The following is an 8,322-nucleotide window of genomic DNA, read 5'->3' on the forward strand; positions in this document are numbered from 1 at the left end:
CTCCTTTAAGAAAGAGTGTAAAATAGCCGAGCGCAAATGGAGAAGAGATTATGATCCTACGCTCAAAACTCTCTACGTCCAGGCACAAAAAAGTTATCATCGTAACATCTGCAGGACCCGAGCTACTTACTACCCGACAGATTAGCAAAAGCCAGAACGCCTCTAAAACCATCTTCAAAATATTAAAAGAGCTCAGTGTTAAAAAAACGGTAGAAAAATCTAACACCTCACCCACACTGTACGAGAACCTGGCATCTTTTTTCATGGATAAAATTCACTAAATATACAATGCCTTCCCAAACGCACCCCACCTCAACCCCTCAGTCACTATGACCATGCCCAAACTTACCAACATACCTGCGCTCAGTCAAGATGAATTTCTTAAACTCTGCAATAAAATCAAGTCAGGCTCACCTGCAGACCCTCTAAAACCAGCACAATTTAGAGAAGCAGACTGAACAGTACTTGGCCCGCTCCGAGACATCATAAACTCGATCTTCTCCACTGCCAATATTCCATCCAGATGATAGCAGGCCTGGGTCTCCCCTATCATAAAAAAACGTACGTTAGAGCCAAATTTACCCGAAAATTTAAGGCCTATTTCACTGCTCCCTTGGCCAGCCAAAGTGGCAGAGTCCCATGTCAACACCATCCTGACCAATTACCTGGTGTCTAATTCCACTCTAGACAGGTCCCAACATGGCTTCCGTGCTGGACACAGCACCGAAACGGCCCTACTGAGTGTGAGGGAACATCTACGGACCATATTGGACTCCGGCGAGACGGCAGCACTGATTCTTTTAGATCTCAGTGCTGCCTTCGATATGGTCTCACACGAGGTGCTGTTGTTCGGGCTTGAGGAGGTAGGAATATCGGGACAGGCCCTCAATTGGCTTAAGGCATTCCTATCAGGGAGATCTTTCAGGGTCTCCACCCCGCCGTTTCTCTCTAAAGAGTGCCCCATTAGACAAGGAGTGCCCCAGGGTTCTGCACTCAGCCCCACGCTGTTTAATATTTATGTCCAACCGCTGGCAGAGATAGCCAGGAAACGTGAGCTGTCTCTAGTATCCTATGCTGACGACACCCAGCTAGTGGTAACATTAAAGGATGAGGGCGGATTGAGCGCGCAGAATTTCAAACAGAGCCTCATCGACATTACTAACTGGATGACGTCAAACTACCTTCAGCTTAACGCCGGCAAGACGGAGGTCTTGTTGGTGGGTAAAGAGACAGCGGCCTGGGGTAACAAATGGTGGCCTAAGTCACTTGGCCAACTGTCCAACTCTAAAAGTCATGTGAAAAACCTTGGAGGATTCCGCCCTTTACTTCACCCAGACGAAAAAAGTTGCTGCCACATGCTTTGGGATCCTGCGGAACCTTAATCCGATCTTAAAGTTTTTTGACCCCTAGACACGTCAGCTTGTGGTACAGTCAGCCATCCTTTCGCGGCTGGACTACGCAAGCTCCCTACTGTTAGTGGTAAACGTAGCGGAGAAAGTAAGACTGCAACGAGTCCAGAATGCCGCAGTAAGAGCATTAACATGTCTCCCCCGACATCAGTCAGTGGCAAATACTTTAACTAAACTCCACTGGCTCCCGGTGGAGAAGAGGATCCACTTCAAGACCCTATGTCTCGCTTTCAAAATCTTGAAAATGGCCTCCCCACCTATGCTAAGTCCACTTCTTACAGCATACGTGCCCGACGTACTTTGCGCTCGCAAGGTCAGAACTTGGCAGTCTTCCCCCGTATTAAGCTAGCCCGGACGGGTGGACGCTAATTCCGGTATCTTGCTGCTAGCTCTGGAATGCTTTGCCTTCCCAGATACGTGGACTGAACGATCTTCTGTCTTTTAGAAAGGCCATAAAAACCCACCTCTTCTGCTAACGATGTTATGTAAAATGCAAATTTCTTCTGCAGCTGTCCTCCCTCCTTCTCTGGTAGAAAGCGCCGGGACGCCCCTTTGCTGGGGCAGCCGAGCGCTATATAAAACCATATAACATAACATAACATGTCTGGCCTTGGCCAGCCCCACTTGGCTTTGGGGACGGCCACCATAGTTTGCAGCCGTCGCCTATGGAGGCGGTGCGGCCTTCGCTCGCGCTGTGTCCACGGCTGTGGGTATCTTGTGCATGGGTGATCTGGTTGCTCATTTCCCTGCAGATCATCTTCTGGAGGTTCTCCACCAGGGCTCTGGTGGGAGGGAGCTGTTGCTTCCCTTTGAGGGTTTGCTCCTTACTTTCCTGATGGGAACTTGGGGGTGTCCCGCCACAGGGGATCCTCTGCCCCAGCACCTCCTGCACCGACACCTTCCAGCACCGTGTGACCCGTTGTGCCTTTCCCTACGCCCCTCTGCCTCCAGTCCACTTTTGCGGACTGCTTTTCCCTCTCTGCCGCCGCTGTTGGCTCCACCGTCCCGGGAAGCCTGTTGGCTGGACTCTTGGGGTCGCAACATGTTCCCTCGACCAGCGCTGCGCTGCGGGCCCTTCACACCTTATGTGTTTTGGCTATGGGCCACCTCTTGTTTGTGGGACTCAGAGGAGCAACAGACTGATCAGGTTGACTTGTGGCACCATGCTTTGGATGGCCGGGAGATAGCAGCATTTATACTTCGTTCTGCTCTGGACATGTAGGAGGTACCGGGTTGTGCCATTGCCTCTTGGGTTGCCCTTCACCGCCATGCTTGGCTTTGGGACAGTGTGTTCCCGGAGAATATTAGGGAATGGCTGGTTGATCTTCCCTTCGATGGCACTCTGTTATTCCATGCCCTGGCAGACTCGGCCATCCAGAGGTTCTGAGGGGGGCTTCGCCCTCCTCCCCCTCAGTGACTGGTGGGTTGATCTGGTTCTTGGACCTCCTTTTGGGCTAGACGCCCTTGTTGTTCTGTGTGTTTTATGGCCACTCGAGTCCTCCTTGCGGAGACTGTGGCTTTATTGGCTGCTCGACGGCCCTTGTTGACTGCGTGTTTTTTGCTTGAGATATTTGCACAGTTTGGCTCTGAGATTAGGCCTTCTGTCCTCTTGGGATGCTTGACAAGCCTTCTAAGGGGGGTTGTGTTTTTTCCCTGTAGCTCTTTTGGTTGGCCTCTGCTGCAGAAGTTTCTTCCAAAGAGGGTTCACATGTCTTGGGACTTGACGCACCCTATGTGGGGTAGTGGTAGCTGGTATATAGCTTGCACTGTGCTAGGGAGTTGTGGTCGCCTTCTGGCCTCTACTCCCCATGGTGTTTATGTATGTTGTTGATGCAATTCCCATTCTGGTTTGGCAGTGGTGGTGGATCCGGGCATCCCCTTGCCATCATGCTCCTGTCCTGGAGGCTGTGATGGGTTTGTGTTTTTTCTTTCCTTCTTCAGGAGTAACCTGCCCAGCCTTCCGGGGATCCCCGGGCTATTCTCCCTGCTTCTTTCTGTTGACTGCTGCCGGCACCGCTCTGTCTGGTCTGTTGACTTCCGACTGTGGTGGACTGGTCTTCTTTTCCCTCGTCTCCTTGGGCCCTCTAGGTTTTTCTTTCTCCTCCTTGTCTTAGCTGGAGGTTCTATTGCCTTGAAGGGGCTTGTGGTCTGCCTTCTCGGGCCTTGCCCTTGTTTCCTCTGTTGAGGGTGAACGGGCCTTCTCTTTCTTCTTTCTTCTCCATCGCCCCTCTGGGGGTGGGTGGTGTTCGGCCTGTGGGGTTTCCCCTTGCCTGGGGGACGGGGCTCCTCGCCCTGTCCGTTGGACTGGTCCCCTGTGGGGCCCTCTGTTAGGTCCAGGCTGATGGGGTCCTTTTGCAGACTCTCCTTCCCTGTGGGTATGGCTAGGGTATCTATTCTACATTAAGGAATCTGCGGCTAGTAGTCTCTATCAGATGTACGAGTTACTTACCTTCAGTAACAATGTATCTGGTAGAGACGATTCTAGCCGCAGATTTTTTAACGGCCCGCCCTTCCTCCCCATTCTGCGAGGACCTTTGGATTCTGCGCTCGCCTCCCAAGTGCGTTCTTTTGACTGGGTCATTTGTCATGTGCTTGTTCCTGCCTCCTCTTTGGCACTTCGGAGGTCGGGCCTATGGGGACTCCTGTGCCCCTCGGCTCTGGTTGCTTCGGGGTTGAGGCTTGCCTTTGCTCTCATCCCTCCCTCTTGTTACTAGAGGTCCTGTTCCCTCTGTTACCCTCTGGACTGGGGTCATCTGGCTGTGCCTTGCCCTGGTTCCTTAGGGGGCTGTCACACTCTGTTCTGGGGTTGTCTTGGAGGTTTGGCGTTCATGCTTGTCTTGGAACTGGTTCCCCCTTCGTTGTTCTTGGTTGGGGTTAGACTCCTGCTACATGTTGACATGACATATATGTGTTGCTTGCCTCGGGGGGGTGCGGGGGGGGGGGACTGTCCCCATGCTGGCAGGGTGGCTGCTCAAGACTGTGCTCTATTCTTTCTTCTTTCCCTGCCTTTGGGGTGCTGCAGTGTTGACACTGCTCCTTTTGGTGGTGTTAGTTACCATCTCTTTTTCTGCTCTTTCGCACACTCTCCCCATGCACCCACAGTTTGTCTGATGGCTCCGCATTGTGGCACAGAAAAGTTCTCCAAAGAAATCTGACGTAGGCGTGCTTGGGTGGGACTTATGACGTCACGTGCGTGGACGACGCCTGGGTGGAGTCGCATGATGCCCGTCCCCCCGGCGCGCAGAGATGCTGAGGCAAAAAAATAGTTTTCCGGATTCAGTCTCACGCCTGGGGGTAATTATACGTTAAGAAATCTGCAGCTAGAATCATCTCTACCAGATACATAGTTACCGAAGGTAAGTAGCTTATTTTTTATTTTACTTTTATTTATTTTTATTTTTGGAGTTTTCTATAGTGCTGGCCAGTCCCAAGGGTATCGGAGCGCTTTACATTCAGTCCGGAAAAAACAAGTGCGAAAATAGTACAGTATAACATAAACATGGTTCGTATAAGTTCAGAGGTTAGCATAGTGGTCTTTCGCCTGGGGGGCGGTTTTGAGGTAGTGTTTTCGAGGTAGTGCGAGTTCCATGTTGCGCTATTGAGGTAGAGTTCGGGAACGCGCGGTTGAGGTAGAGGATTTTTAGACGACTCTTGAATTCTGGAAAGGAGGTGGTAGTTCTGATGTCCACTGGGATGCAGTTCCAAATTTTTGGGGCGTTGCCGGCAAATGAGCGGCTGGCAGTTTTTTGTTTCCGGGTTTTCAGGGGGATGAGTAGTAGGGAGTTTGAACTTCTGAGATTTCTTGATTGACCCGCTTTCTTGAGCTTGTGAGTCTAAATATTCCGGTTTCCCTGTGTGTAGGGCTTTGTGTGTTAGGCAGGCTGTTCTGAAGTTTGCGCGCATTTCCACTGGGAGCCATTTAAGATCTTTGAGTGCGGGGATATGTGGTCAAATTTCTTAGCACCTGATATCATTCTGGCTGCTGCATTGAGGGTGGTTTTCAGTGGCGCTAGGTGGGATATGGCTGTGCCGGATAGGGTTGCGATCCCATAGTCCAGTCTGGACAAGACCAGTGCTTGGGCGGCTTGTTGGATATCTTTTTGTGGGATGTGTGGTTTGATTTTATTGAGGAGTTTCAGGTTAAGGAAGGCGCTTTTCGCGGAGCTCTTGATGTGGTTTGACATAATTAGTTTATGATCCAGGGTGATTCCAAGTGACTTTATTGAGTTGGTCAGGGTGAGATTTCCTTTGAGAACGTCAATGGCTTTCACCCATTCGGTCATTTGGGGGTTGTCGTCTTTGTTGGAGATGAGGAGGATCTCGGTTTTTCCTTGGTTGAGTTTGAGGTGATTCGTCCCTAGTCAGTCTTGGATTTCTTTTAGAGTGCTTTCTTCAGTATGATGGTGAGAGGGACCATGTATATGTTGAACAGTTGAGGGGAAAGAACGGATCCTTGGGAGACCCCTCTGGTCACTGGGAGAGGGTCGGATGTGAAGGATTTTATTTTTACTCTTTGGAAGCGGTTCTGAAAGGAAGAGTCAAACCATTTCAGGACCATATCGTCCGCACCCCATTGAGGGCCTTGATGAGGAGCTTGTGGTGAACCGTGTCAAACGCCGCTGACAGGTCAAGGAGGATGAGTATGCAGCACTGATCTGAGTCAAGGGAGTTGCGGATGTCGTCTACTATGTTCAGGATTGCTGTTTCGGTGCTGTAGCCTTTTCTGAAGCCTGATTGGTTTTGATCAAGAAGGTTGATGTTGTCGAGCTGGTTGTTGAGTTGGCGTTGTACGCACTTTTCTAGAATTTTGGCTAGGAAGGGTAGGCTTGAGACTGGTCTGAAATTGTTTAGGTCGTTGGGGTCTAGACCTGGTTTCTTTAGGAGGGGAGTGACCTGGCCAACTTTGAGGCAGTCCGGGATGATGCCAGATTTTAGGGAGCTGTTGATGATTTTACACCAGAGTGGAGCAAGGGTGAGTTTGAAGTCTTTGGCCATTTGGGCGGGGATGGGATCAAGGTTGTGGGAGGAGGGTTTTTAGGATGCGATTAGATTGAGGATCTCGGCTTCATGGACAGGGTCGAAAGAGGACCAGGCGATATAGGTTGTGTCTCCAGGGGTGGTGAATTTGTAGTTACGTTGATGTTGATGGTAGGGGCAGGGCTGATGTTTAGGGATAGTTCGATCTTGGCTATTTTTTCATTGAAGAAGGAGACAAAGTTGTCACATAGGGTTTTAGAGGGTTGAGCATGGACCATGGATGGCTTGGAGGTTTGTTTTTTGATGATATCAAAGAGTTCTCTTGGTCTGTTTTTTGCCTTTTGTAGAGCATTGCAGAAGAAGTTTGTTTTTTCATTGTTGATGTGGTTTTTGTACCTTCTTCTCATTGCTCTGAGTTCCTCGCGGCGACTAAAGGAGGGGTTCTTTTTCCAATGTCACTCTGTGGCTCTGAGGAGTCTCCTTTTCTCGTTGATGTTCTTGTTAAACCAGGTTCTCGTAGGATGTTCCTGGGTTTTTTTTGTTTTAGGGGTGCCAGTTGGTCTAGGATGACGGACGTGGTGGTGGTGTTGTACTGTGAGATGAGTTCGGTAGTTGAGAGGCCTTCTGTGGAGATTGGCAGGGAGGAGGCTATTTTTTCTTCTAGTTCTTTTGAGTTGACTAGTGATAGACTCCTGGACCACGTGCTGGGGGCTGTGATTGGGGGGAGGGACTGGATCTGTTGTGTGAGGTGGAATAGGATTAGGTGGTGGTCAGACCAATCTACCGGGAGGATGTGTTCAATAGAGATTGCATTGTTCCTGGCGATGATGGCGTCCAGGGTTGCCCCTTTGTTGTGGGTCTCTTTTGAGCAGTGTTGGGAGAGGTTGTTTGCTTGGAGGAGTTTGTTTAGGGATTTTATAGTGGCAGTGTTCTCGTTGTTTCAGTGCAGATTAAGATCCCCTAGAATGATGGTGTTGGACTCTTTGAGGGAGCAGTTTGCGATGAGGTTTGACAGTTGTTCTGTGAATGTAGCGTTGTTGCCTGGGGGGTGGTATATTAGGTGGCATCGGAGTAGGTTGTTGTCAATGGTTTTGATATTGGTTGTAAGGCATTCGAAGGGGTTGTAGTTGAAGGCGTCACATTCGACCACTGCGAGGTTGTTGTTGTGGATAATAGCCATACCTCCGCCTTTTTTTTGGTCCTTCCTATCTTTGTTGATGATGGAGTAGCCAGGAGGGACAAGCGTATCTAGGATAGGTGTGGAGGATTCGTCAAGCCAGGTCTCAGTGATGAATGCTAGGTCTATGCTGTGGTTGAGGATGGTCTCTGCTAGCTCGGTCGAGTGTTTGGTGGCAGATCTGCAGTTTATGAGCAAGCAGTTGGTCTGGGGAGATTCTTTTTTCCTGGGTTTGGTGGGAATGGTGATGAGGGTGATCGGGGGTCTGGGGGGTTTGCGTATGGGGTGTTCGTATCTGAGACTGGTGACTACCTGTATAGAGGACTGGGTAGGGAGGGTGGTAGGTGTTGTGTAGGAGGCGGCCAGTTCTAGCGCCTCTTCCCAGGTCATGGTTTTCGCCGCTCTTCTAGGTTTCCAGGTCTGGGACGGTGGGAGGGGGTGTGAGTTGGTGTGGGGTGTTGAGTTGGTTGGTCTAGCGGGGGCGTGCGTGTCTGGGGGGGCGGGTTGGGACTTTGGGTGGGGGTTGGGGGGGTCTCGAGGTTGGTGAGGATAAGGTTCAGACCATTAATTATAGTGTTTATTTAGTTTTCGATGCAGGTGAGGCGGTCGTGTGTGGCCTCCTGCGGGAGGGGGAGTTGGTTTACGAAGACGTTGTGGTTATGTTGGGTTTTGTGGTCGTTTAGGATGTCCGATTAGGTTGAGATGGCTGTTTGAGTCATGGGCTGGGGTGGGGGGGTGTGGTGGGTGGATTGCGCCGGG

The sequence above is a fragment of the Lissotriton vulgaris genome, chromosome 10 (assembly GCF_964263255.1).
Source record: "Lissotriton vulgaris chromosome 10, aLisVul1.2, whole genome shotgun sequence".
In the NCBI taxonomy this organism is placed as follows: Eukaryota; Metazoa; Chordata; class Amphibia; order Caudata; family Salamandridae; genus Lissotriton; species Lissotriton vulgaris.